The sequence below is a fragment of the Rhinoderma darwinii genome, chromosome 1 (assembly GCF_050947455.1).
Source record: "Rhinoderma darwinii isolate aRhiDar2 chromosome 1, aRhiDar2.hap1, whole genome shotgun sequence".
Taxonomy (NCBI): Eukaryota; Metazoa; Chordata; class Amphibia; order Anura; family Rhinodermatidae; genus Rhinoderma; species Rhinoderma darwinii.
The window spans coordinates 589,085,707-589,111,401 of record NC_134687.1 but is presented as its reverse complement, the minus strand read 5'-3'; the positions used below and the strand labels follow the sequence as shown (position 1 = coordinate 589,111,401).

The 25,695-nt window shown below is 46.9% G+C and overlaps 29 non-coding genes and 1 pseudogene across 29 annotated transcripts; all 30 read right to left on the bottom strand.

Annotated features, from left to right (window-relative positions):
- Window positions 1–1,518: 1,518 nt before the first annotated feature.
- On the bottom strand, window positions 1,519–1,681 carry LOC142722300 (U1 spliceosomal RNA). Its single transcript, XR_012874619.1, has one exon. It is a non-coding gene; the product is annotated as a U1 spliceosomal RNA (small nuclear RNA).
- Window positions 1,682–7,082: 5,401 nt separating this feature from the next.
- LOC142720920 (U1 spliceosomal RNA) lies at window positions 7,083–7,246 on the bottom strand. Its single transcript, XR_012873683.1, has one exon. It is a non-coding gene; the product is annotated as a U1 spliceosomal RNA (small nuclear RNA).
- Window positions 7,247–7,721: 475 nt separating this feature from the next.
- LOC142721896 (U1 spliceosomal RNA) lies at window positions 7,722–7,885 on the bottom strand. The gene has a single exon (XR_012874246.1). It is a non-coding gene; the product is annotated as a U1 spliceosomal RNA (small nuclear RNA).
- Window positions 7,886–8,352: 467 nt separating this feature from the next.
- On the bottom strand, window positions 8,353–8,516 carry LOC142720909 (U1 spliceosomal RNA). The gene has a single exon (XR_012873672.1). It is a non-coding gene; the product is annotated as a U1 spliceosomal RNA (small nuclear RNA).
- A 475-nt stretch (window positions 8,517–8,991) lies between these two features.
- On the bottom strand, window positions 8,992–9,155 carry LOC142721260 (U1 spliceosomal RNA). The gene has a single exon (XR_012874017.1). It is a non-coding gene; the product is annotated as a U1 spliceosomal RNA (small nuclear RNA).
- A 475-nt stretch (window positions 9,156–9,630) lies between these two features.
- LOC142718746 (U1 spliceosomal RNA) lies at window positions 9,631–9,794 on the bottom strand. The gene has a single exon (XR_012872567.1). It is a non-coding gene; the product is annotated as a U1 spliceosomal RNA (small nuclear RNA).
- Window positions 9,795–10,261: 467 nt separating this feature from the next.
- On the bottom strand, window positions 10,262–10,425 carry LOC142718448 (U1 spliceosomal RNA). The gene has a single exon (XR_012872542.1). It is a non-coding gene; the product is annotated as a U1 spliceosomal RNA (small nuclear RNA).
- Window positions 10,426–11,018: 593 nt separating this feature from the next.
- Window positions 11,019–11,182, bottom strand: LOC142721249 (U1 spliceosomal RNA). Its single transcript, XR_012874006.1, has one exon. It is a non-coding gene; the product is annotated as a U1 spliceosomal RNA (small nuclear RNA).
- A 475-nt stretch (window positions 11,183–11,657) lies between these two features.
- LOC142720898 (U1 spliceosomal RNA) lies at window positions 11,658–11,821 on the bottom strand. Its single transcript, XR_012873661.1, has one exon. It is a non-coding gene; the product is annotated as a U1 spliceosomal RNA (small nuclear RNA).
- Window positions 11,822–12,296: 475 nt separating this feature from the next.
- Window positions 12,297–12,460, bottom strand: LOC142720887 (U1 spliceosomal RNA). Its single transcript, XR_012873650.1, has one exon. It is a non-coding gene; the product is annotated as a U1 spliceosomal RNA (small nuclear RNA).
- A 475-nt stretch (window positions 12,461–12,935) lies between these two features.
- LOC142722223 (U1 spliceosomal RNA) lies at window positions 12,936–13,099 on the bottom strand. Its single transcript, XR_012874545.1, has one exon. It is a non-coding gene; the product is annotated as a U1 spliceosomal RNA (small nuclear RNA).
- A 479-nt stretch (window positions 13,100–13,578) lies between these two features.
- LOC142722278 (U1 spliceosomal RNA) lies at window positions 13,579–13,718 on the bottom strand (annotated as a pseudogene).
- A 475-nt stretch (window positions 13,719–14,193) lies between these two features.
- On the bottom strand, window positions 14,194–14,357 carry LOC142720882 (U1 spliceosomal RNA). Its single transcript, XR_012873646.1, has one exon. It is a non-coding gene; the product is annotated as a U1 spliceosomal RNA (small nuclear RNA).
- A 475-nt stretch (window positions 14,358–14,832) lies between these two features.
- LOC142720874 (U1 spliceosomal RNA) lies at window positions 14,833–14,996 on the bottom strand. Its single transcript, XR_012873643.1, has one exon. It is a non-coding gene; the product is annotated as a U1 spliceosomal RNA (small nuclear RNA).
- A 467-nt stretch (window positions 14,997–15,463) lies between these two features.
- On the bottom strand, window positions 15,464–15,627 carry LOC142720862 (U1 spliceosomal RNA). Its single transcript, XR_012873632.1, has one exon. It is a non-coding gene; the product is annotated as a U1 spliceosomal RNA (small nuclear RNA).
- A 593-nt stretch (window positions 15,628–16,220) lies between these two features.
- Window positions 16,221–16,384, bottom strand: LOC142718735 (U1 spliceosomal RNA). The gene has a single exon (XR_012872566.1). It is a non-coding gene; the product is annotated as a U1 spliceosomal RNA (small nuclear RNA).
- A 475-nt stretch (window positions 16,385–16,859) lies between these two features.
- LOC142721315 (U1 spliceosomal RNA) lies at window positions 16,860–17,023 on the bottom strand. The gene has a single exon (XR_012874071.1). It is a non-coding gene; the product is annotated as a U1 spliceosomal RNA (small nuclear RNA).
- Window positions 17,024–17,494: 471 nt separating this feature from the next.
- Window positions 17,495–17,658, bottom strand: LOC142720851 (U1 spliceosomal RNA). The gene has a single exon (XR_012873621.1). It is a non-coding gene; the product is annotated as a U1 spliceosomal RNA (small nuclear RNA).
- A 475-nt stretch (window positions 17,659–18,133) lies between these two features.
- Window positions 18,134–18,297, bottom strand: LOC142720840 (U1 spliceosomal RNA). The gene has a single exon (XR_012873610.1). It is a non-coding gene; the product is annotated as a U1 spliceosomal RNA (small nuclear RNA).
- A 475-nt stretch (window positions 18,298–18,772) lies between these two features.
- Window positions 18,773–18,936, bottom strand: LOC142718437 (U1 spliceosomal RNA). Its single transcript, XR_012872541.1, has one exon. It is a non-coding gene; the product is annotated as a U1 spliceosomal RNA (small nuclear RNA).
- A 475-nt stretch (window positions 18,937–19,411) lies between these two features.
- On the bottom strand, window positions 19,412–19,575 carry LOC142720829 (U1 spliceosomal RNA). Its single transcript, XR_012873599.1, has one exon. It is a non-coding gene; the product is annotated as a U1 spliceosomal RNA (small nuclear RNA).
- A 467-nt stretch (window positions 19,576–20,042) lies between these two features.
- On the bottom strand, window positions 20,043–20,206 carry LOC142720807 (U1 spliceosomal RNA). Its single transcript, XR_012873578.1, has one exon. It is a non-coding gene; the product is annotated as a U1 spliceosomal RNA (small nuclear RNA).
- Window positions 20,207–20,681: 475 nt separating this feature from the next.
- On the bottom strand, window positions 20,682–20,845 carry LOC142718154 (U1 spliceosomal RNA). Its single transcript, XR_012872292.1, has one exon. It is a non-coding gene; the product is annotated as a U1 spliceosomal RNA (small nuclear RNA).
- Window positions 20,846–21,320: 475 nt separating this feature from the next.
- Window positions 21,321–21,484, bottom strand: LOC142718143 (U1 spliceosomal RNA). The gene has a single exon (XR_012872281.1). It is a non-coding gene; the product is annotated as a U1 spliceosomal RNA (small nuclear RNA).
- A 475-nt stretch (window positions 21,485–21,959) lies between these two features.
- Window positions 21,960–22,123, bottom strand: LOC142718429 (U1 spliceosomal RNA). The gene has a single exon (XR_012872540.1). It is a non-coding gene; the product is annotated as a U1 spliceosomal RNA (small nuclear RNA).
- Window positions 22,124–22,598: 475 nt separating this feature from the next.
- LOC142720796 (U1 spliceosomal RNA) lies at window positions 22,599–22,762 on the bottom strand. Its single transcript, XR_012873567.1, has one exon. It is a non-coding gene; the product is annotated as a U1 spliceosomal RNA (small nuclear RNA).
- A 475-nt stretch (window positions 22,763–23,237) lies between these two features.
- Window positions 23,238–23,401, bottom strand: LOC142720785 (U1 spliceosomal RNA). The gene has a single exon (XR_012873556.1). It is a non-coding gene; the product is annotated as a U1 spliceosomal RNA (small nuclear RNA).
- Window positions 23,402–23,876: 475 nt separating this feature from the next.
- Window positions 23,877–24,040, bottom strand: LOC142718408 (U1 spliceosomal RNA). The gene has a single exon (XR_012872530.1). It is a non-coding gene; the product is annotated as a U1 spliceosomal RNA (small nuclear RNA).
- Window positions 24,041–24,515: 475 nt separating this feature from the next.
- LOC142722158 (U1 spliceosomal RNA) lies at window positions 24,516–24,679 on the bottom strand. The gene has a single exon (XR_012874478.1). It is a non-coding gene; the product is annotated as a U1 spliceosomal RNA (small nuclear RNA).
- Window positions 24,680–25,272: 593 nt separating this feature from the next.
- LOC142718923 (U1 spliceosomal RNA) lies at window positions 25,273–25,436 on the bottom strand. The gene has a single exon (XR_012872583.1). It is a non-coding gene; the product is annotated as a U1 spliceosomal RNA (small nuclear RNA).
- Window positions 25,437–25,695: the final 259 nt, after the last annotated feature.

Sequence of the window (25,695 nt, the reverse complement as noted above, 5' to 3'; positions counted from 1 at the left end):
AGCCGTTCCCCATGGAGCCCACAATGTACTGCAAGGATGCTTCGGTTACCATCTTGATAAGCAGTTTGGAACTGACATCCAGCTTGCTTGAAGTGCCGGAATTTCGTCCATCCTCTTCGATGGGGCAGTTGAAGTCCCCGGCCATCACCACTGCCCTAGTGGTGGCGAGCTGGGTCCGCAGGGTCTGGAATAGTTCCAGGCTCTCAGCCTTCATAGGGGGAGCGTACACGTTGATGAAACTAATCGGCTCTCCCGCCCAGGAACCGTCTACGACCAACAAGCGGCCGCAGACGAGTTCCTGGACAGAGTCAACAGTGAACACGCTTCCCCTAATCAGGATGGCAACCCCTGTAGACTTACAGTAGACCAGTAGGACGGGCCATGGGTCCACTGCCTGGCCAGATGGTAGTATGACCTGGAAGAGGGGAAAGTACATTCCTGCAGCATAAAAACATCACTCAACTGTCTGGAAAGTCAACACCATCTGACATCTAGTCCTATCTCTAACACTCCTCACATTGAGGCTAAATATGTTAAGTTTAGCAGCCATGAGGGAGAATAAAAAAGGTTAGTGCAAACGATACACCTTAGTTACCAATCCGGTCGGGCGGATCCTCCTCTCTGGAGCCTGGCGAGTCCGGAAGATCCAGCAGGCTCTCTGCCAAGTATTGTTCCAGGATTGAAGCCACCTGGATGTCTGTTGTGAAGTCGATGACCTCACGTTCAGACACGAGTTCCTCCACCATCTGCTCCATTTCCTCCTGCTGTGCAAGGGAATCTTCACAGATTTCCACAACTTTTCTCTTTGAGGAATCAGCAGCTGGGCTGTCGCTCACCTTTCTCTTCCTCTGGATGGCACCTGAGGAGACAAGAGGGAAAATCCTCCAAGGAAAGGACTCAGTAGCTGGAGGGGAAGATGTTAGTGCTGCTGGAGCTGGGGAGTAGGGAGGCTGGGTTGGGAGGGGGCAGGTGACAGGACCACTGAGGTGGGTGGGTAGGAGAAGGTGAGAGCCTCAGTGGGGGTGACAGGGGTTGAGGACAGGGGTTGAGGACAGGGGGTGGGGAGGGCCTGTCGTCTTCCTACCATCTTTCTTATTCCCGGTCTTCTGCACCGCTGGAGCTCTGACTGGGGCGGGGTTCCCTCTGGCCGGAGCTTTCGCCGCTGGATTGAAAACAGCTTTGTTAACAATCGGTGGTCAAATCACAAGCATACAGTATACCGTCAACCAGCCCAATCAATCAATATTGTTGTGACAGGCTCAAAGTAGCACAACATAGTACAGCAAAGGCACAGGTCCTACACTTTACGTTACACTCTGCAATAACATTCAGAAAAAGCATCACATAGGAAAGCCACAAAACCAAAGGCAGCTGATAAGGGAGAGAGGAATATCCAATCCTCTTGGCCACCCAGAGGTCAATTGATGGCTGGCTTGCTCGATCGATCGATCTAGCAAGTATCTCTGACTAGTAATAGTCAGCATTGAATTATAAGCACTGTTTTTCACAAGAGTAAATGAGGGGAAAGCGCGAACGCAGTCCCCCACTACCACAAATTATGCAGTCGAGTTTCCCGCATTTGGGGAAATCGCAGGGGTCAGCACCCCCGAAGTGCAATGGATGAGCCTCACCCTGGGAGAAACTTTTTTTTTTTTTTTTTTTATAACCTTCAGGTTTGGATTAAAAACACATTTTTTAAATCAATCCACTTACCCTCAGCAGATTTTCGATCAAATATAGTTTTATCCAACTCATCATCAGGTTTTTAATATACACAATGCATGTTAACAAACAACAAACATAACATATATTTCAAAATCTCCACCACCCTCCCTTTATACCCTCATTACATGCTTCCACTTCAAAAATGTCCATGTTCCCTCAGCATCAACTTCTCCAAACCTCTTTTGATCCCACCTATATATAGTGTACAATCTATCCAACACCATCCTCACACATCCTTCCACTGACACATCTTTTTTCTTAAAAACATACAGATTCCTCACATCCCACAACACTTCCTTAATAATAGCTAACATTATATACATAACCCTCTGATTTTTACCCCCTACCACACCCACCCCAAACATGATAACCTCAAAGGACAACCTCTTGACTCCCCCCAACTCTTTACATAATGGCCCCAACCTTTTCCAAACCCGCTGTGCTAAATCGCAATTCCAAAAAAGGTGCATAACACTCTCTCTCCCCCCACACGCCCCCCTTGGACACATTTCACTCCTCCCAATTCCACGCTTCATTTGAAATTCTCTCACCATTAACGCCCCATGCAAACTTTGCCACCCAATCTCTCTCTGTCTATTCGTTATCCCATCCGCCATCACACTCTTCCAGACTTGACTCACGTCTTGACCTCTCACCATATTAATTGGACACTGAACTTCTTTCTCGCTAATATGCTTCATCACACTTCTCTTATCCTTCAAAATATCCTTACTCCCACCCTCTAAATCAAGATCTTTTATAAACTTCTCAACAAATAAATACCACTTTGGACTAACAAAAGCACATGGCACTTTCAAATCTCTCTCCAACCACCCTAGTCTGTGCAAAACACACCCACTCAAATATCTCAACATACATGCAAATTTCTTCTCACCTCCCATCATCCTCTTTAGAGCAAAAATAATATTAACCCCTAAATACACCTCAATGTTTGGAAAATTCATACCTCCATTCCTCCAATCTTTCATCACAGTCTCTCTCCTCACTCTTTCTATTTTCGTACCCCCAAAAAAACACAAACAAAATCCTATTCAACTTCCTCAAAACCATATATCCAGGTGGAAACACGACCGCAATATACAGTAATATTGGCAAAATCACACTTCTAATCACCATCACTTTCCCAACAAAAGACAAATCTCTCAATCTCCAAAAATTTAGCCTTTTTGCCACTCTATTCCCCACATCCTCCCAACTTTCACTTCCATCCAATTCCTCATTAATTTTAACACCCAATATCCGAATCGCACCTTCTACACATTTCACACCCAAATCTTCCCTACCTTCACACCCAACACTTCCAAACCTTTTATACTCACTTTTATCCCAATTCACTCTAAAAGCGGACGCACCACAAAACAAAGACACCAATAACTTTGCTCTTCTCACAGCAGCATCCGATTCACAAACCACACAAACATCATCCATATAGGCCAAAACTTTTACTTCCTTCCCATCACTACCTGGGACTCTCACTCCCCTAATACACTTATCCCTTCTTATCAACTGCAACAATGGCTCAATTGCACATATGAACACTATAGGGGACAGGGGACATCCCTGCCTCACCCCTGAACACACTTCCACCTCCTCACTCACCCATCCATTAATCAGAATCTTACTAAACACCTTCCTATACAACATTCTTACCATGTTCACAAAATCAGCAGGAAACCCCATTCTCACCAAGACTTTAAACAAAAAAACATGAGACAACCTATCAAACGCCTTTTCAAAATCAATAGCCAAAACACTCACTCCTTGCTTCCTCTCCATACTATCCCATAATACATCCCTTAACAAACACAAATTCTCTGCAATCCTCCTCCCAGGCACTCCACACACTTGCTCTTCCCCAATCACCTGTTCAATCACCCCACGCATCCTATTTGCTATCAACTTTGAAAACACCTTATAATCAACATTTAACAACGTAATCGGTCTCCAATTCCTCACATCCTTCTTATCCCCTTTCTTATATATCAATACAACCACTCCACTCTTCATACTCTCAACCATCTTCCCATTTCTCCACATAAAACAATACACTTCCACCATATCCTTTATCATCACAGCCAACATTCTCCTATAAAACTCCATTGGCAGCCCGTCTTCGCCTGGCGTTTTATTCATCGCCATACTTCCCACAATTCTTTTCACCTCTTCCTCATCACACTCCCTCATCAAACTCTCATATTCCTCCCCCTCCACCTTTTTCTCAATTGCAGCAACCAACTCAGACTCCAAATCTTTATCACGCCCTTTAACCGCAAACAATTCCTTATAATAATCGTCCACCGCAGACATTACCCCATTCCCTTCTACCACCCTTCCCTCCTTGTCATACACTCTCACCAGATCTTCCTTTTTTCCAACCACTCTCTTAAAGAAATACCTGGAGCACTTCTCATCCTTTTCTAATTTGTCAAACTTTGCCTGATACATAATCTCTTTTCCTCTCCTCACCAACCACTCCCTCATACTTTCCTTCACACTCTGAATCTTCTCATCCACTTCCCACCCGTTTCTTCTCAAAGTGTACAAAAAGGACAATCTTTTGCTCAAACCAACATACATTTTCTTTTTATCAGCCGCTTTCTTATGACCTTCTCTCTTAAAAAAAACACGCGTCCTTTCTTTCATCCAATCCCACCAACACAACACATCTTCAAACTCACTCTTTCTACCTCTCCAAACTTCATATTTTTTTACATATCTCTCATACTCCCTCCCCCTCCAACAGACTTATATTTAGTTTCCACATACCCCTCCCCCAACACAATTTGCATCCAACTCCAATTCACACTTAACGCTATCATGATCTGAATATACCACCCTCATTTGCATAAATTTATTTTCCATCATACTCTTGGACACCAAACATAGATCAATTCTGGAGCCACATCTCCCACTATCCGCATGATAGGTGTGGCTCTTTTACCCACACAAACTTCCCACATCCTGCAACTTAAAATCAGACATAATACTTTTAACCATATTACCTGACACATCCACTTTCTTTCCCTCTATCTCGCAATTAAAGTCCCCCACCCACACAATTGGCTCTTTCCCTGGCAAAAATAACTTAATCTTCTCAAACAATTCCAACCTCTCACTCTTTCTTACAGAGGCATACACATTAATTAAACGAAATTTCACCCCATACCTTTTAATTTCTACCAACACACACCTGCCCTCCTCAATCACTGTGTAACTACACAACTCAAAGTTACTATTCCTAAATAACACCCCAACCCCATCATTCCTATTACATGAAGAGCCGGACCACACTGCTGGCCCATACCTCCACTCTTCCTGATTTACCACATAATCTAGGCCACACTCCTGGACACAGATAATGTCTGCTCCTGTCTCAGCCAACTCATTCAAGATGGCTGCTCTTCTAGCCCGGTTTTTGAAAACTCGGCCGTTAGATGAAACAATTACTACAGACATAAAACACAAAAATAATCAACCCTAAGGAAGAAGAAAAAAACTTGAGCAGCTTCTCAGGCCTTCTTACTTAGTGGCCCGGAAGAAGCTTCACTGCCAGATCCAGTATCCATTTCGGTCTCCAAAAACGACGGTTGCAAGTCACCATCTTTGATTTCCCTTGCTGTTTTCTGGGCAGGCCAAAACGTTTTTCCGCCCTCCCCTCCATCCCCTCAATCCCCTCATCCCCTCATCCCCTCATCCTCCTGCACATCCTCTTCTGATGACAAAGACCAGTCAATCCTTTGAGAGTTTCCAACACCACATGGCATTTCTTCAATGGCCGCCTCAGCCACCACCTGCTCCTGAGAACCTCCACTCCTCCCCTGCTCTGCTATCACACTCTCACATTGTTGCTCCAGACTCAACTTCTTCCTCCTCTCCTCTTCCTCCTTCCTCCTTACCTCCATGAGATTTTTTAACTTTTTAGCCTCCTCTTGCCTCCTATCCTCCTCTTTCCTCCTCTGAGATACAGGACAGTCTTTATATACATGGCCAGTCTTTCCGCACAAATCACATGCTCTAGACATAGAACATGCACCGGCTTCATGTCCAGGCATTTTACAATTTCGACATAATTTTACACCTGGACACTGCTCTCTAACATGACCGAAAGAAAAGCAATTTCTACAAAAAGATGGCTGACCTTGATACCATAGATATCCTCTATGGCCGGCAATGGAAAAATTGGCTGGGGGATGCCTCACACCTCCAATACAAGAGTCATCAGTCCTTAGTTTGACCCAAAACTTATAAGTGCCATTAAAGACACCCAGAATGCTCTTCTGCTGAATTCCACCCTTCACACTCATGCAATAGAGGCTTAGAAAATTCTTAATTATGCTGAGCTCAGTAAAAGGGTTAAACACATGCACGAATACTGCTTTGATATCAAGCTCAAATAAGGGTACAAAACTAATATTGTTCAACACCGGATTTTTGGCATTAATCTTCAGGCTCTCATAGAATAATAGACAATCCCCTTCAGAATAAAAAGAAACGTCATATATTCCTGACTTCCTCGACTCTTGCAGACAGAATACTTATTCCAAAGAAATGATCTCATGTCCAATATACAAAACACAATTATTTTCTCCATCGCTCAGGTCCACCTTCAAACGTACTGTCTTCTGTCGGTCCACGAACCACAGTGATATCACCAATGCAGTCTCTTCCTAAAAGGACTCAAAACGGACTGAAAGCAACATTCTCACCGTAGTGATCATGGTATCTCCCCTGCCAGGTAAGTATGAGTTGCATAGCGCCTGCCAGAAAGGCTCCCCTCACAAGAGGCCCTACTAAGTCGCTGAGGATTTTTCCTGGTTTTTGGTCCGAAGCAGGCCAAAGATCACCTGTCTGGATCCAACTGCGCCAAAAAACGGATGCACCTCATTGTACGGAGCCAGGGGTGTGCAGGCACCCCAAATTCCATAAGACACAGGCTCAAGTCTAAGCACTTCCAAGATGCACAGCAACCAGGGTATTAGCATATGGGGCGGCGGCTTCTGGTCAGAGCATTGCCGTGCCGATGAAGCAGTCCCCACATTTGCATGCCGTCACCTGTGAGACAGAGAGGAAGGATAGGTTAGGTTAGGGAAAGGCTCGCCATGCCCTGACTTCTCGAAGCCCAGCAGAAAAAGAAACTTCACTGATCACACTGTTGTTCATCCACGAGGGGGAGACAAAGGCTGCGTATACAGCTAAATATAAAGAGATAATGTACCACATTTTGGATTGAAAAACAGCTTTGTTGACAATCGGTGGTTAAATCACAAGCATACAAGTACCTCTGACTAGTAACAGTCAGCATTGAATAATAAGCACTGTTTTTCACCAGAGTAAATCAGGGGAAAGCGCGAACGCAGTCCCCCACTACCACAAATTATGCAGTCGAGTTTCCCGCATTTGGGGAAATCGCAGGGGTCAGCACACCCGAAGTGCAATGGATGAGCCTCACCCTGGGAGAACCACCTTAGTGATCATGGTATCTCCCCTGCCAGGTAAGTATGAGTTGCATAGCGCCTGCCAGACAGGCTCCCCTCACAAGAGGCCCTACTAAGTCGCTGAGGATTTTTCCTGGTTTTTGGTCCGAAGCAGGCCAAAGATCACCTGTCTGCATCCACCTTTTTGGATTGAAAGCAGCTTTGTTAACAATCAGTGGTCAAATCACAAGCATACAGTATACCGTCAACCAGCCCAATCAATCAATATCTTTGACACAGGCTCAAAGTAGCACAACATAGTACAGCAAAGGCACAGGTCCTACACTTTACGTTACACTCTGCACTAACATTGAGATAAAGCATCACATAGGAAAGCCACAAAACCAAAGGCAGCTGATAAGGGAGAGAGGAGTATCCAATCCTCTTGGCCACCCAGAGGTCAATTGATGGCTGGCTCGCTCGATCGATCGATCTAGCAAGTATCTCTGACTAGTAATAGTCAGCATTGAATAATAAGCACTGTTTTTCACCAGAGTAAATCAGGGGAAAGCGCGAACGCAGTCCCCCACTACCACAAATTATGCAGTCGAGTTTCCCGCATTTGGGGAAATCACAGGGGTCAGCACACCCGAAGTGCAATGGATGAGCCTCACCCTGGGAGAACCACCTTAGTGATCATGGTATCTCCCCTGCCAGGTAAGTATGAGTTGCATAGCGCCTGCCAGACAGGCTCCCCTCACAAGAGGCCCTACTAAGTCGCTGAGGATTTTTCCTGGTTTTTGGTCCGAAGCAGGCCAAAGATCACCTGTCTGCATCCACCTTTTTGGATTGAAAGCAGCTTTGTTAACAATCAGTGGTCAAATCACAAGCATACAGTATACCGTCAACCAGCCCAATCAATCAATATCTTTGACACATGCTCAAAGTAGCACAACATAGTACAGCAAAGGCACAGGTCCTACACTTTACGTTACACTCTGCACTAACATTGAGATAAAGCATCACATAGGAAAGCCACAAAACCAAAGGCAGCTGATAAGGGAGAGAGGAGTATCCAATCCTCTTGGCCACCCAGAGGTCAATTGATGGCTGGCTCGCTCGATCTAGCAAGTATCTCTGACTAGTAATAGTCAGCATTGAATAATAAGCACTGTTTTTCACCAGAGTAAATCAGGGGAAAGCGCGAACGCAGTCCCCCACTACCACAAATTATGCAGTCGAGTTTCCCGCATTTGGGGAAATCGCAGGGGTCAGCACACCCGAAGTGCAATGGATGAGCCTCACCCTGGGAGAACCACCTTAGTGATCATGGTATCTCCCCTGCCAGGTAAGTATGAGTTGCATAGCGCCTGCCAGACAGGCTCCCCTCACAAGAGGCCCTACTAAGTCGCTGAGGATTTTTCCTGGTTTTTGGTCTGAAGCAGGCCAAAGATCACCTGTCTGCATCCACCTTTTTGGATTGAAAGCAGCTTTGTTAACAATCAGTGGTCAAATCACAAGCATACAGTATACCGTCAACCAGCCCAATCAATCAATATCTTTGACACAGGCTCAAAGTAGCACAACATAGTACAGCAAAGGCACAGGTCCTACACTTTACGTTACACTCTGCACTAACATTGAGATAAAGCATCACATAGGAAAGCCACAAAACCAAAGGCAGCTGATAAGGGAGAGAGGAGTATCCAATCCTCTTGGCCACCCAGAGGTCAATTGATGGCTGGCTCGCTCGATCGATCGATCTAGCAAGTATCTCTGACTAGTAATAGTCAGCATTGAATAATAAGCACTGTTTTTCACCAGAGTAAATCAGGGGAAAGCGCGAACGCAGTCCCCCACTACCACAAATTATGCAGTCGAGTTTCCCACATTTGGGGAAATCACAGGGGTCAGCACACCCGAAGTGCAATGGATGAGCCTCACCCTGGGAGAACCACCTTAGTGATCATGGTATCTCCCCTGCCAGGTAAGTATGAGTTGCATAGCGCCTGCCAGACAGGCTCCCCTCACAAGAGGCCCTACTAAGTCGCTGAGGATTTTTCCTGGTTTTTGGTCCGAAGCAGGCCAAAGATCACCTGTCTGCATCCACCTTTTTGGATTGAAAGCAGCTTTGTTAACAATCAGTGGTCAAATCACAAGCATACAGTATACCGTCAACCAGCCCAATCAATCAATATCTTTGACACAGGCTCAAAGTAGCACAACATAGTACAGCAAAGGCACAGGTCCTACACTTTACGTTACACTCTGCACTAACATTGAGATAAAGCATCACATAGGAAAGCCACAAAACCAAAGGCAGCTGATAAGGGAGAGAGGAGTATCCAATCCTCTTGGCCACCCAGAGGTCAATTGATGGCTGGCTCGCTCGATCGATCGATCTAGCAAGTATCTCTGACTAGTAATAGTCAGCATTGAATAATAAGCACTGTTTTTCACCAGAGTAAATCAGGGGAAAGCGCGAACGCAGTCCCCCACTACCACAAATTATGCAGTCGAGTTTCCCGCATTTGGGGAAATCGCAGGGGTCAGCACACCCGAAGTGCAATGGATGAGCCTCACCCTGGGAGAACCACCTTAATGATCATGGTATCTCCCCTGCCAGGTAAGTATGAGTTGCATAGCGCCTGCCAGACAGGCTCCCCTCACAAGAGGCCCTACTAAGTCGCTGAGGATTTTTCCTGGTTTTTGGTCCGAAGCAGGCCAAAGATCACCTGTCTGCATCCACCTTTTTGGATTGAAAGCAGCTTTGTTAACAATCAGTGGTCAAATCACAAGCATACAGTATACCGTCAACCAGCCCAATCAATCAATATCTTTGACACAGGCTCAAAGTAGCACAACATAGTACAGCAAAGGCACAGGTCCTACACTTTACGTTACACTCTGCACTAACATTGAGATAAAGCATCACATAGGAAAGCCACAAAACCAAAGGCAGCTGATAAGGGAGAGAGGAGTATCCAATCCTCTTGGCCACCCAGAGGTCAATTGATGGCTGGCTCGATCGATCTAGCAAGTATCTCTGACTAGTAATAGTCAGCATTGATTAATAAGCACTGATTTTCACCAGAGTAAATCAGGGGAAAGCGCGAACGCAGTCCCCCACTACCACAAATTATGCAGTCGAGTTTCCCACATTTGGGGAAATCGCAGGGGTCAGCACACCCGAAGTGCAATGGATGAGCCTCACCCTGGGAGAACCACCTTAGTGATCATGGTATCTCCCCTGCCAGGTAAGTATGAGTTGCATAGCGCCTGCCAGAAAGGCTCCCCTCACAAGAGGCCCTACTAAGTCGCTGAGGATTTTTCCTGGTTTTTGGTCCGAAGCAGGCCAAAGATCACCTGTCTGGATCCAACTGCGCCAAAAAACGGATGCACCTCATTGTACGGAGCCAGGGGTGTGCAGGCACCCCAAATTCCATAAGACACAGGCTCAAGTCTAAGCACTTCCAAGATGCACAGCAACCAGGGTATTAGCATATGGGGCGGCGGCTTCTGGTCAGAGCATTGCCGTGCCGATGAAGCAGTCCCCACATTTGCATGCCGTCACCTGTGAGACAGAGAGGAAGGATAGGTTAGGTTAGGGAAAGGCTCGCCATGCCCTGACTTCTCGAAGCCCAGCAGAAAAAGAAACTTCACTGATCACACTGTTGTTCATCCACGAGGGGGAGACAAAGGCTGCGTATACAGCTAAATATAAAGAGATAATGTACCACATTTTGGATTGAAAAACAGCTTTGTTGACAATCGGTGGTTAAATCACAAGCATACAAGTACCTCTGACTAGTAACAGTCAGCATTGAATAATAAGCACTGTTTTTCACCAGAGTAAATCAGGGGAAAGCGCAAACGCAGTCCCCCACTACCACAAATTATGCAGTCGAGTTTCCCGCATTTGGGGAAATCGCAGGGGTCAGCACACCCGAAGTGCAATGGATGAGCCTCACCCTGGGAGAACCACCTTAATGATCATGGTATCTCCCCTGCCAGGTAAGTATAAGTTGCATAGCGCCTGCCAGACAGGCTCCCCTCACAAGAGGCCCTACTAAGTCGCTGAGGATTTTTCCTGGTTTTTGGTCCGAAGCAGGCCAAAGATCACCTGTCTGCATCCACCTTTTTGGATTGAAAGCAGCTTTGTTAACAATCAGTGGTCAAATCACAAGCATACAGTATACCGTCAACCAGCCCAATCAATCAATATCTTTGACACAGGCTCAAAGTAGCACAACATAGTACAGCAAAGGCACAGGTCCTACACTTTACGTTACACTCTGCACTAACATTGAGATAAAGCATCACATAGGAAAGCCACAAAACCAAAGGCAGCTGATAAGGGAGAGAGGAGTATCCAATCCTCTTGGCCACCCAGAGGTCAATTGATGGCTGGCTCGCTCGATCGATCGATCTAGCAAGTATCTCTGACTAGTAATAGTCAGCATTGAATAATAAGCACTGTTTTTCACCAGAGTAAATCAGGGGAAAGCGCGAACGCAGTCCCCCACTACCACAAATTATGCAGTCGAGTTTCCCGCATTTGGGGAAATCGCAGGGGTCAGCACACCCGAAGTGCAATGGATGAGCCTCACCCTGGGAGAACCACCTTAGTGATCATGGTATCTCCCCTGCCAGGTAAGTATGAGTTGCATAGCGCCTGCCAGACAGGCTCCCCTCACAAGAGGCCCTACTAAGTCGCTGAGGATTTTTCCTGGTTTTTGGTCCGAAGCAGGCCAAAGATCACCTGTCTGCATCCACCTTTTTGGATTGAAAGCAGCTTTGTTAACAATCAGTGGTCAAATCACAAGCATACAGTATACCGTCAACCAGCCCAATCAATCAATATCTTTGACACAGGCTCAAAGTAGCACAACATAGTACAGCAAAGGCACAGGTCCTACACTTTACGTTACACTCTGCACTAACATTGAGATAAAGCATCACATAGGAAAGCCACAAAACCAAAGGCAGCTGATAAGGGAGAGAGGAGTATCCAATCCTCTTGGCCACCCAGAGGTCAATTGATGGCTGGCTCGCTCGATCGATCAATCTAGCAAGTATCTCTGACTAGTAATAGTCAGCATTGATTAATAAGCACTGTTTTTCACCAGAGTAAATCAGGGGAAAGCGCGAACGCAGTCCCCCACTACCACAAATTATGCAGTCGAGTTTCCCGCATTTGGGGAAATCGCAGGGGTCAGCACACCCGAAGTGCAATGGATGAGCCTCACCCTGGGAGAACCACCTTAGTGATCATGGTATCTCCCCTGCCAGGTAAGTATGAGTTGCATAGCGCCTGCCAGACAGGCTCCCCTCACAAGAGGCCCTACTAAGTCGCTGAGGATTTTTCCTGGTTTTTGGTCCGAAGCAGGCCAAAGATCACCTGTCTGCATCCACCTTTTTGGATTGAAAGCAGCTTTGTTAACAATCAGTGGTCAAATCACAAGCATACAGTATACCGTCAACCAGCCCAATCAATCAATATCTTTGACACAGGCTCAAAGTAGCACAACATAGTACAGCAAAGGCACAGGTCCTACACTTTACGTTACACTCTGCACTAACATTGAGATAAAGCATCACATAAGAAAGCCACAAAACCAAAGGCAGCTGATAAGGGAGAGAGGAGTATCCAATCCTCTTGGCCACCCAGAGGTCAATTGATGGCTGGCTCGCTCGATCGATCGATCTAGCAAGTATCTCTGACTAGTAATAGTCAGCATTGAATAATAAGCACTGTTTTTCACCAGAGTAAATCAGGGGAAAGCGCGAACGCAGTCCCCCACTACCACAAATTATGCAGTCGAGTTTCCCGCATTTGGGGAAATTGCAGGGGTCAGCACACCCGAAGTGCAATGGATGAGCCTCACCCTGGGAGAACCACCTTAGTGATCATGGTATCTCCCCTGCCAGGTAAGTATGAGTTGCATAGCGCCTGCCAGACAGGCTCCCCTCACAAGAGGCCCTACTAAGTCGCTGAGGATTTTTCCTGGTTTTTGGTCCGAAGCAGGCCAAAGATCACCTGTCTGCATCCACCTTTTTGGATTGAAAGCAGCTTTGTTAACAATCAGTGGTCAAATCACAAGCATACAGTATACCGTCAACCAGCCCAATCAATCAATATCTTTGACACAGGCTCAAAGTAGCACAACATAGTACAGCAAAGGCACAGGTCCTACACTTTACGTTACACTCTGCACTAACATTGAGATAAAGCATCACATAGGAAAGCCACAAAACCAAAGGCAGCTGATAAGGGAGAGAGGAGTATCCAATCCTCTTGGCCACCCAGAGGTCAATTGATGGCTGGCTCGCTCGATCGATCGATCGATCTAGCAAGTATCTCTGACTAGTAATAGTCAGCATTGAATAATAAGCACTGTTTTTCACCAGAGTAAATCAGGGGAAAGCGCGAACGCAGTCCCCCACTACCACAAATTATGCAGTCGAGTTTCCCGCATTTGGGGAAATCGCATGGATGAGCCTCACCCTGGGAGAACCACCTTAGTGATCATGGTATCTCCCCTGCCAGGTAAGTATGAGTTGCATAGCGCCTGCCAGACAGGCTCCCCTCACAAGAGGCCCTACTAAGTCGCTGAGGATTTTTCCTGGTTTTTGGTCCGAAGCAGGCCAAAGATCACCTGTCTGCATCCACCTTTTTGGATTGAAAGCAGCTTTGTTAACAATCAGTGGTCAAATCACAAGCATACAGTATACCGTCAACCAGCCCAATCAATCAATATCTTTGACACAGGCTCAAAGTAGCACAACATAGTACAGCAAAGGCACAGGTCCTACACTTTACGTTACACTCTGCACTAACATTGAGATAAAGCATCACATAGGAAAGCCACAAAACCAAAGGCAGCTGATAAGGGAGAGAGGAGTATCCAATCCTCTTGGCCACCCAGAGGTCAATTGATGGCTGGCTCGCTCGATCGATCGATCTAGCAAGTATCTCTGACTAGTAATAGTCAGCATTGAATAATAAGCACGGTTTTTCACCAGAGTAAATCAGGGGAAAGCGCGAACGCAGTCCCCCACTACCACAAATTATGCAGTCGAGTTTCCCGCATTTGGGGAAATCGCAGGGGTCAGCACACCCGAAGTGCAATGGATGAGCCTCACCCTGGGAGAACCACCTTAGTGATCATGGTATCTCCCCTGCCAGGTAAGTATGAGTTGCATAGCGCCTGCCAGACAGGCTCCCCTCACAAGAGGCCCTACTAAGTCGCTGAGGATTTTTCCTGGTTTTTGGTCCGAAGCAGGCCAAAGATCACCTGTCTGCATCCACCTTTTTGGATTGAAAGCAGCTTTGTTAACAATCAGTGGTCAAATCACAAGCATACAGTATACCGTCAACCAGCCCAATCAATCAATATCTTTGACACAGGCTCAAAGTAGCACAACATAGTACAGCAAAGGCACAGGTCCTACACTTTACGTTACACTCTGCACTAACATTGAGATAAAGCATCACATAGGAAAGCCACAAAACCAAAGGCAGCTGATAAGGGAGAGAGGAGTATCCAATCCTCTTGGCCACCCAGAGGTCAATTGATGGCTGGCTCGCTCGATCGATCGATCTAGCAAGTATCTCTGACTAGTAATAGTCAGCATTGAATAATAAGCACGGTTTTTCACCAGAGTAAATCAGGGGAAAGCGCGAACGCAGTCCCCCACTACCACAAATTATGCAGTCGAGTTTCCCGCATTTGGGGAAATCGCAGGGGTCAGCACACCCGAAGTGCAATGGATGAGCCTCACCCTGGGAGAACCACCTTAGTGATCATGGTATCTCCCCTGCCAGGTAAGTATGAGTTGCATAGCGCCTGCCAGACAGGCTCCCCTCACAAGAGGCCCTACTAAGTCGCTGAGGATTTTTCCTGGTTTTTGGTCCGAAGCAGGCCAAAGATCACCTGTCTGCATCCACCTTTTTGGATTGAAAGCAGCTTTGTTAACAATCAGTGGTCAAATCACAAGCATACAGTATACCGTCAACCAGCCCAATCAATCAATATCTTTGACACAGGCTCAAAGTAGCACAACATAGTACAGCAAAGGCACAGGTCCTACACTTTACGTTACACTCTGCACTAACATTGAGATAAAGCATCACATAGGAAAGCCACAAAACCAAAGGCAGCTGATAAGGGAGAGAGGAGTATCCAATCCTCTTGGCCACCCAGAGGTCAATTGATGGCTGGCTCGCTCGATCTAGCAAGTATCTCTGACTAGTAATAGTCAGCATTGAATAATAAGCACTGTTTTTCACCAGAGTAAATCAGGGGAAAGCGCGAACGCAGTCCCCCACTACCACAAATTATGCAGTCGAGTTTCCCGCATTTGGGGAAATCGCAGGGGTCAGCACACCCGAAGTGCAATGGATGAGCCTCACCCTGGGAGAACCACCTTAGTGATCATGGTATCTCCCCTGCCAGGTAAGTATGAGTTGCATAGCGCCTGCCAGAAAGGCTCCCCTCACAAGAGGCCCTACTAAGTCGCTGAGGATTTTTCCTGGTTTTTGGTCCGAAGCAGGCCAAAGATCACCTGTCTGGATCCAACTGCGCCAAAAAACGGATGCACCTCATTGTACGGAGCCAGGGGTGTGCAGGCACCCCAAATTCCATAAGACACAGGCTCAAGTCTAAGCACTTCCAAGATGCACAGCAACCAGGGTATTAGCATATGGGGCGGCGGCTTCTGGTCAGAGCATTGCCGTGCCGATGAAGCAGTCCCCACATTTGCATGCCGTCACCTGTGAGACAGAGAGGAAGGATAGGTTAGGTTAGGGAAAGGCTCGCCATGCCCTGACTTTTCGAAGCCCAGCAGAAAAAGAAACTTCACTGATCACACTGTTGTTCATCCACGAGGGGGAGACAAAGGCTGCGTATACAGCTAAATATAAAGAGATAATGTACCACATTTTGGATTGAAAAACAGCTTTGTTGACAATCGGTGGTTAAATCACAAGCATACAAGTACCTCTGACTAGTAACAGTCAGCATTGAATAATAAGCACTGTTTTTCACCAGAGTAAATCAGGGGAAAGCGCGAACGCAGTCCCCCACTACCACAAATTATGCAGTCGAGTTTCCCGCATTTGGGGAAATCGCAGGGGTCAGCACACCCGAAGTGCAATGGATGAGCCTCACCCTGGGAGAACCACCTTAATGATCATGGTATCTCCCCTGCCAGGTAAGTATGAGTTGCATAGCGCCTGCCAGACAGGCTCCCCTCACAAGAGGCCCTACTAAGTCGCTGAGGATTTTTCCTGGTTTTTGGTCCGAAGCAGGCCAAAGATCACCTGTCTGCATCCACCTTTTTGGATTGAAAGCAGCTTTGTTAACAATCAGTGGTCAAATCACAAGCATACAGTATACCGTCAACCAGCCCAATCAATCAATATCTTTGACACAGGCTCAAAGTAGCACAACATAGTACAGCAAAGGCACAGGTCCTACACTTTACGTTACACTCTGCACTAACATTGAGATAAAGCATCACATAGGAAAGCCACAAAACCAAAGGCAGCTGATAAGGGAGAGAGGAGTATCCAATCCTCTTGGCCACCCAGAGGTCAATTGATGGCTGGCTCGCTCGATCGATCGATCTAGCAAGTATCTCTGACTAGTAATAGTCAGCATTGAATAATAAGCACTGTTTTTCACCAGAGTAAATCAGGGGAAAGCGCGAACGCAGTCCCCCACTACCACAAATTATGCAGTCGAGTTTCCCGCATTTGGGGAAATCGCAGGGGTCAGCACACCCGAAGTGCAATGGATGAGCCTCACCCTGGGAGAACCACTTTAGTGATCATGGTATCTCCCCTGCCAGGTAAGTATGAGTTGCATAGCGCCTGCCAGACAGGCTCCCCTCACAAGAGGCCCTACTAAGTCGCTGAGGATTTTTCCTGGTTTTTGGTCCAAAGCAGGCCAAAGATCACCTGTCTGCATCCACCTTTTTGGATTGAAAGCAGCTTTGTTAACAATCAGTGGTCAAATCACAAGCATACAGTATACCGTCAACCAGCCCAATCAATCAATATCTTTGACACAGGCTCAAAGTAGCACAACATAGTACAGCAAAGGCACAGGTCCTACACTTTACGTTACACTCTGCACTAACATTGAGATAAAGCATCACATAGGAAAGCCACAAAACCAAAGGCAGCTGATAAGGGAGAGAGGAGTATCCAATCCTCTTGGCCACCCAGAGGTCAATTGATGGCTGGCTCGCTCGATCGATCTAGCAAGTATCTCTGACTAGTAATAGTCAGCATTGAATAATAAGCACTGTTTTTCACCAGAGTAAATCAGGGGAAAGCGCGAACGCAGTCCCCCACTACCACAAATTATGCAGTCGAGTTTCCCGCATTTGGGGAAATCGCAGGGGTCAGCACACCCGAAGTGCAATGGATGAGCCTCACCCTGGGAGAACCACCTTAGTGATCATGGTATCTCCCCTGCCAGGTAAGTATGAGTTGCATAGCGCCTGCCAGACAGGCTCCCCTCACAAGAGGCCCTACTAAGTCGCTGAGGATTTTTCCTGGTTTTTGGTCCGAAGCAGGCCAAAGATCACCTGTCTGCATCCACCTTTTTGGATTGAAAGCAGCTTTGTTAACAATCAGTGGTCAAATCACAAGCATACAGTATACCGTCAACCAGCCCAATCAATCAATATCTTTGACACAGGCACAAAGTAGCACAACATAGTACAGCAAAGGCACAGGTCCTACACTTTACGTTACACTCTGCACTAACATTGAGATAAAGCATCACATAGGAAAGCCACAAAACCAAAGGCAGCTGATAAGGGAGAGAGGAGTATCCAATCCTCTTGGCCACCCAGAGGTCAATTGATGGCTGGCTCGCTCGATCGATCGATCTAGCAAGTATCTCTGACTAGTAATAGTCAGCATTGAATAATAAGCACTGTTTTTCACCAGAGTAAATCAGGGGAAAGCGCGAACGCAGTCCCCCACTACCACAAATTATGCAGTCGAGTTTCCCGCATTTGGGGAAATCGCAGGGGTCAGCACACCCGAAGTGCAATGGATGAGCCTCACCCTGGGAGAACCACCTTAGTGATCATGGTATCTCCCCTGCCAGGTAAGTATGAGTTGCATAGCGCCTGCCAGACAGGCTCCCCTCACAAGAGGCCCTACTAAGTCGCTGAGGATTTTTCCTGGTTTTTGGTCCGAAGCAGGCCAAAGATCACCTGTCTGCATCCACCTTTTTGGATTGAAAGCAGCTTTGTTAACAATCAGTGGTCAAATCACAAGCATACAGTATACCGTCAACCAGCCCAATCAATCAATATCTTTGACACAGGCTCAAAGTAGCACAACATAGTACAGCAAAGGCACAGGTCCTACACTTTACGTTACACTCTGCACTAACATTGAGATAAAGCATCACATAGGAAAGCCACAAAACCAAAGGCAGCTGATAAGGGAGAGAGGAGTATCCAATCCTCTTGGCCACCCAGAGGTCAATTGATGGCTGGCTCGCTCGATCGATCGATCTAGCAAGTATCTCTGACTAGTAATAGTCAGCATTGAATAATAAGCACTGTTTTTCACCAGAGTAAATCAGGGGAAAGCGCGAACGCAGTCCCCCACTACCACAAATTATGCAGTCGAGTTTCCCACATTTGGGGAAATCGCAGGGGTCAGCACACCCGAAGTGCAATGGATGAGCCTCACCCTGGGAGAACCACCTTAGTGATCATGGTATCTCCCCTGCCAGGTAAGTATGAGTTGCATAGCGCCTGCCAGACAGGCTCCCCTCACAAGAGGCCCTACTAAGTCGCTGAGGATTTTTCCTGGTTTTTGGTCCGAAGCAGGCCAAAGATCACCTGTCTGCATCCACCTTTTTGGATTGAAAGCAGCTTTGTTAACAATCAGTGGTCAAATCACAAGCATACAGTATACCGTCAACCAGCCCAATCAATCAATATCTTTGACACAGGCTCAAAGTAGCACAACATAGTACAGCAAAGGCACAGGTCCTACACTTTACGTTACACTCTGCACTAACATTGAGATAAAGCATCACATAGGAAAGCCACAAAACCAAAGGCAGCTGATAAGGGAGAGAGGAGTATCCAATCCTCTTGGCCACCCAGAGGTCAATTGATGGCTGGCTCGCTAGATCGATCGATCTAGCAAGTATCTCTGACTAGTAATAGTCAGCATTGAATAATAAGCACTGTTTTTCACCAGAGTAAATCAGGGGAAAGCGCGAACGCAGTCCCCCACTACCACAAATTATGCAGTCGAGTTTCCCGCATTTGGGGAAATCGCAGGGGTCAGCACACCCGAAGTGCAATGGATGAGCCTCACCCTGGGAGAACCACCTTAGTGATCATGGTATCTCCCCTGCCAGGTAAGTATGAGTTGCATAGCGCCTGCCAGACAGGCTCCCCTCACAAGAGGCCCTACTAAGTCGCTGAGGATTTTTCCTGGTTTTTGGTCCGAAGCAGGCCAAAGATCACCTGTCTGCATCCACCTTTTTGGATTGAAAGCAGCTTTGTTAACAATCAGTGGTCAAATCACAAGCATACAGTATACCGTCAACCAGCCCAATCAATCAATATCTTTGACACAGGCTCAAAGTAGCACAACATAGTACAGCAAAGGCACAGGTCCTACACTTTACGTTACACTCTGCACTAACATTGAGATAAAGCATCACATAGGAAAGCCACAAAACCAAAGGCAGCTGATAAGGGAGAGAGGAGTATCCAATCCTCTTGGCCACCCAGAGGTCAATTGATGGCTGGCTCGCTCGATCTAGCAAGTATCTCTGACTAGTAATAGTCAGCATTGAATAATAAGCACTGTTTTTCACCAGAGTAAATCAGGGGAAAGCGCGAACGCAGTCCCCCACTACCACAAATTATGCAGTCGAGTTTCCCGCATTTGGGGAAATCGCAGGGGTCAGCACACCCGAAGTGCAATGGATGAGCCTCACCCTGGGAGAACCACCTTAGTGATCATGGTATCTCCCCTGCCAGGTAAGTATGAGTTGCATAGCGCCTGCCAGACAGGCTCCCCTCACAAGAGGCCCTACTAAGTCGCTGAGGATTTTTCCTGGTTTTTGGTCCGAAGCAGGCCAAAGATCACCTGTCTGCATCCACCTTTTTGGATTGAAAGCAGCTTTGTTAACAATCAGTGGTCAAATCACAAGCATACAGTATACCGTCAACCAGCCCAATCAATCAATATCTTTGACACAGGCTCAAAGTAGCACAACATAGTACAGCAAAGGCACAGGTCCTACACTTTACGTTACACTCTGCACTAACATTGAGATAAAGCATCACATAGGAAAGCCACAAAACCAAAGGCAGCTGATAAGGGAGAGAGGAGTATCCAATCCTCTTGGCCACCCAGAGGTCAATTGATGGCTGGCTCGCTCGATCGATCGATCTAGCAAGTATCTCTGACTAGTAATAGTCAGCATTGATTAATAAGCACTGTTTTTCACCAGAGTAAATCAGGGGAAAGCGCGAACGCAGTCCCCCACTACCACAAATTATGCAGTCGAGTTTCCCGCATTTGGGGAAATCGCAGGGGTCAGCACACCCGAAGTGCAATGGATGAGCCTCACCCTGGGAGAACCACCTTCGTGATCATGGTATCTCCCCTGCCAGGTAAGTATGAGTTGCATAGCGCCTGCCAGACAGGCTCCCCTCACAAGAGGCCCTACTAAGTCGCTGAGGATTTTTCCTGGTTTTTGGTCCGAAGCAGGCCAAAGATCACCTGTCTGCATCCACCTTTTTGGATTGAAAGCAGCTTTGTTAACAATCAGTGGTCAAATCACAAGCATACAGTATACCGTCAACCAGCCCAATCAATCAATATCTTTGACACAGGCTCAAAGTAGCACAACATAGTACAGCAAAGGCACAGGTCCTACACTTTACGTTACACTCTGCACTAACATTGAGATAAAGCATCACATAGGAAAGCCACAAAACCAAAGGCAGCTGATAAGGGAGAGAGGAGTATCCAATCCTCTTGGCCACCCAGAGGTCAATTGATGGCTGGCTCGCTCGATCGATCGATCTAGCAAGTATCTCTGACTAGTAATAGTCAGCATTGAATAATAAGCACTGTTTTTCACCAGAGTAAATCAGGGGAAAGCGCGAACGCAGTCCCCCACTACCACAAATTATGCAGTCGAGTTTCCCGCATTTGGGGAAATCGCAGGGGTCAGCACACCCGAAGTGCAATGGATGAGCCTCACCCTGGGAGAACCACCTTCGTGATCATGGTATCTCCCCTGCCAGGTAAGTATGAGTTGCATAGCGCCTGCCAGACAGGCTCCCCTCACAAGAGGCCCTACTAAGTCGCTGAGGATTTTTCCTGGTTTTTGGTCTGAAGCAGGCCAAAGATCACCTGTCTGCATCCACCTTTTTGGATTGAAAGCAGCTTTGTTAACAATCAGTGGTCAAATCACAAGCATACAGTATACCGTCAACCAGCCCAATCAATCAATATCTTTGACACAGGCTCAAAGTAGCACAACATAGTACAGCAAAGGCACAGGTCCTACACTTTACGTTACACTCTGCACTAACATTGAGATAAAGCATCACATAGGAAAGCCACAAAACCAAAGGCAGCTGATAAGGGAGAGAGGAGTATCCAATCCTCTTGGCCACCCAGAGGTCAATTGATGGCTGGCTCGCTCGATCGATCGATCTAGCAAGTATCTCTGACTAGTAATAGTCAGCATTGAATAATAAGCACTGTTTTTCACCAGAGTAAATCAGGGGAAAGCGCGAACGCAGTCCCCCACTACCACAAATTATGCAGTCGAGTTTCCCACATTTGGGGAAATCGCAGGGGTCAGCACACCCGAAGTGCAATGGATGAGCCTCACCCTGGGAGAACCACCTTAGTGATCATGGTATCTCCCCTGCCAGGTAAGTATGAGTTGAATAGCGCCTGCCAGACAGGCTCCCCTCACAAGAGGCCCTACTAAGTCGCTGAGGATTTTTCCTGGTTTTTGGTCCGAAGCAGGCCAAAGATCACCTGTCTGCATCCACCTTTTTGGATTGAAAGCAGCTTTGTTAACAATCAGTGGTCAAATCACAAGCATACAGTATACCGTCAACCAGCCCAATCAATCAATATCTTTGACACAGGCTCAAAGTAGCACAACATAGTACAGCAAAGGCACAGGTCCTACACTTTACGTTACACTCTGCACTAACATTGAGATAAAGCATCACATAGGAAAGCCACAAAACCAAAGGCAGCTGATAAGGGAGAGAGGAGTATCCAATCCTCTTGGCCACCCAGAGGTCAATTGATGGCTGGCTCGCTCGATCGATCGATCTAGCAAGTATCTCTGACTAGTAATAGTCAGCATTGATTAATAAGCACTGTTTTTCACCAGAGTAAATCAGGGGAAAGCGCGAACGCAGTCCCCCACTACCACAAATTATGCAGTCGAGTTTCCCGCATTTGGGGAAATCGCAGGGGTCAGCACACCCGAAGTGCAATGGATGAGCCTCACCCTGGGAGAACCACCTTAGTGATCATGGTATCTCCCCTGCCAGGTAAGTATGAGTTGCATAGCGCCTGCCAGACAGGCTCCCCTCACAAGAGGCCCTACTAAGTCGCTGAGGATTTTTCCTGGTTTTTGGTCCGAAGCAGGCCAAAGATCACCTGTCTGCATCCACCTTTTTGGATTGAAAGCAGCTTTGTTAACAATCAGTGGTCAAATCACAAGCATACAGTATACCGTCAACCAGCCCAATCAATCAATATCTTTGACACAGGCTCAAAGTAGCACAACATAGTACAGCAAAGGCACAGGTCCTACACTTTACGTTACACTCTGCACTAACATTGAGATAAAGCATCACATAGGAAAGCCACAAAACCAAAGGCAGCTGATAAGGGAGAGAGGAGTATCCAATCCTCTTGGCCACCCAGAGGTCAATTGATGGCTGGCTCGCTCGATCGATCGATCTAGCAAGTATCTCTGACTAGTAATAGTCAGCATTGAATAATAAGCACTGTTTTTCACCAGAGTAAATCAGGGGAAAGCGCGAACGCAGTCCCCCACTACCACAAATTATGCAGTCGAGTTTCCCGCATTTGGGGAAATCGCAGGGGTCAGCACACCCGAAGTGCAATGGATGAGCCTCACCCTGGGAGAACCACCTTAGTGATCATGGTATCTCCCCTGCCAGGTAAGTATGAGTTGCATAGCGCCTGCCAGACAGGCTCCCCTCACAAGAGGCCCTACTAAGTCGCTGAGGATTTTTCCTGGTTTTTGGTCTGAAGCAGGCCAAAGATCACCTGTCTGCATCCACCTTTTTGGATTGAAAGCAGCTTTGTTAACAATCAGTGGTCAAATCACAAGCATACAGTATACCGTCAACCAGCCCAATCAATCAATATCTTTGACACAGGCTCAAAGTAGCACAACATAGTACAGCAAAGGCACAGGTCCTACACTTTACGTTACACTCTGCACTAACATTGAGATAAAGCATCACATAGGAAAGCCACAAAACCAAAGGCAGCTGATAAGGGAGAGAGGAGTATCCAATCCTCTTGGCCACCCAGAGGTCAATTGATGGCTGGCTCGCTCGATCGATCGATCTAGCAAGTATCTCTGACTAGTAATAGTCAGCATTGAATAATAAGCACTGTTTTTCACCAGAGTAAATCAGGGGAAAGCGCGAACGCAGTCCCCCACTACCACAAATTATGCAGTCGAGTTTCCCACATTTGGGGAAATCGCAGGGGTCAGCACACCCGAAGTGCAATGGATGAGCCTCACCCTGGGAGAACCACCTTAGTGATCATGGTATCTCCCCTGCCAGGTAAGTATGAGTTGCATAGCGCCTGCCAGACAGGCTCCCCTCACAAGAGGCCCTACTAAGTCGCTGAGGATTTTTCCTGGTTTTTGGTCCGAAGCAGGCCAAAGATCACCTGTCTGCATCCACCTTTTTGGATTGAAAGCAGCTTTGTTAACAATCAGTGGTCAAATCACAAGCATACAGTATACCGTCAACCAGCCCAATCAATCAATATCTTTGACACAGGCTCAAAGTAGCACAACATAGTACAGCAAAGGCACAGGTCCTACACTTTACGTTACACTCTGCACTAACATTGAGATAAAGCATCACATAGGAAAGCCACAAAACCAAAGGCAGCTGATAAGGGAGAGAGGAGTATCCAATCCTCTTGGCCACCCAGAGGTCAATTGATGGCTGGCTCGCTCGATCGATCGATCTAGCAAGTATCTCTGACTAGTAATAGTCAGCATTGAATAATAAGCACTGTTTTTCACCAGAGTAAATCAGGAGAAAGCGCGAACGCAGTCCCCCACTACCACAAATTATGCAGTCGAGTTTCCCGCATTTGGGGAAATCGCAGGGGTCAGCACACCCGAAGTGCAATGGATGAGCCTCACCCTGGGAGAACCACCTTAGTGATCATGGTATCTCCCCTGCCAGGTAAGTATGAGTTGCATAGCGCCTGCCAGACAGGCTCCCCTCACAAGAGGCCCTACTAAGTCGCTGAGGATTTTTCCTGGTTTTTGGTCCGAAGCAGGCCAAAGATCACCTGTCTGGATCCAACTGCGCCAAAAAACGGATGCACCTCATTGTACGGAGCCAGGGGTGTGCAGGCACCCCAAATTCCATAAGACACAGGCTCAAGTCTAAGCACTTCCAAGATGCACAGCAACCAGGGTATTAGCATATGGGGCGGCGGCTTCTGGTCAGAGCATTGCCGTGCCGATGAAGCAGTCCCCACATTTGCATGCCGTCACCTGTGAGACAGAGAGGAAGGATAGGTTAGGTTAGGGAAAGGCTCGCCATGCCCTGACTTCTCGAAGCCCAGCAGAAAAAGAAACTTCACTGATCACACTGTTGTTCATCCACGAGGGGGAGACAAAGGCTGCGTATACAGCTAAATATAAAGAGATAATGTACCACATTTTGGATTGAAAAACAGCTTTGTTGACAATCGGTGGTTAAATCACAAGCATACAAGTACCTCTGACTAGTAACAGTCAGCATTGAATAATAAGCACTGTTTTTCACCAGAGTAAATCAGGGGAAAGCGCGAACGCAGTCCCCCACTACCACAAATTATGCAGTCGAGTTTCCCGCATTTGGGGAAATCGCAGGGGTCAGCACACCCAAAGTGCAATGGATGAGCCTCACCCTGGGAGAACCACCTTAATGATCATGGTATCTCCCCTGCCAGGTAAGTATGAGTTGCATAGCGCCTGCCAGACAGGCTCCCCTCACAAGAGGCCCTACTAAGTCGCTGAGGATTTTTCCTGGTTTTTGGTCCGAAGCAGGCCAAAGATCACCTGTCTGCATCCACCTTTTTGGATTGAAAGCAGCTTTGTTAACAATCAGTGGTCAAATCACAAGCATACAGTATACCGTCAACCAGCCCAATCAATCAATATCTTTGACACAGGCTCAAAGTAGCACAACATAGTACAGCAAAGGCACAGGTCCTACA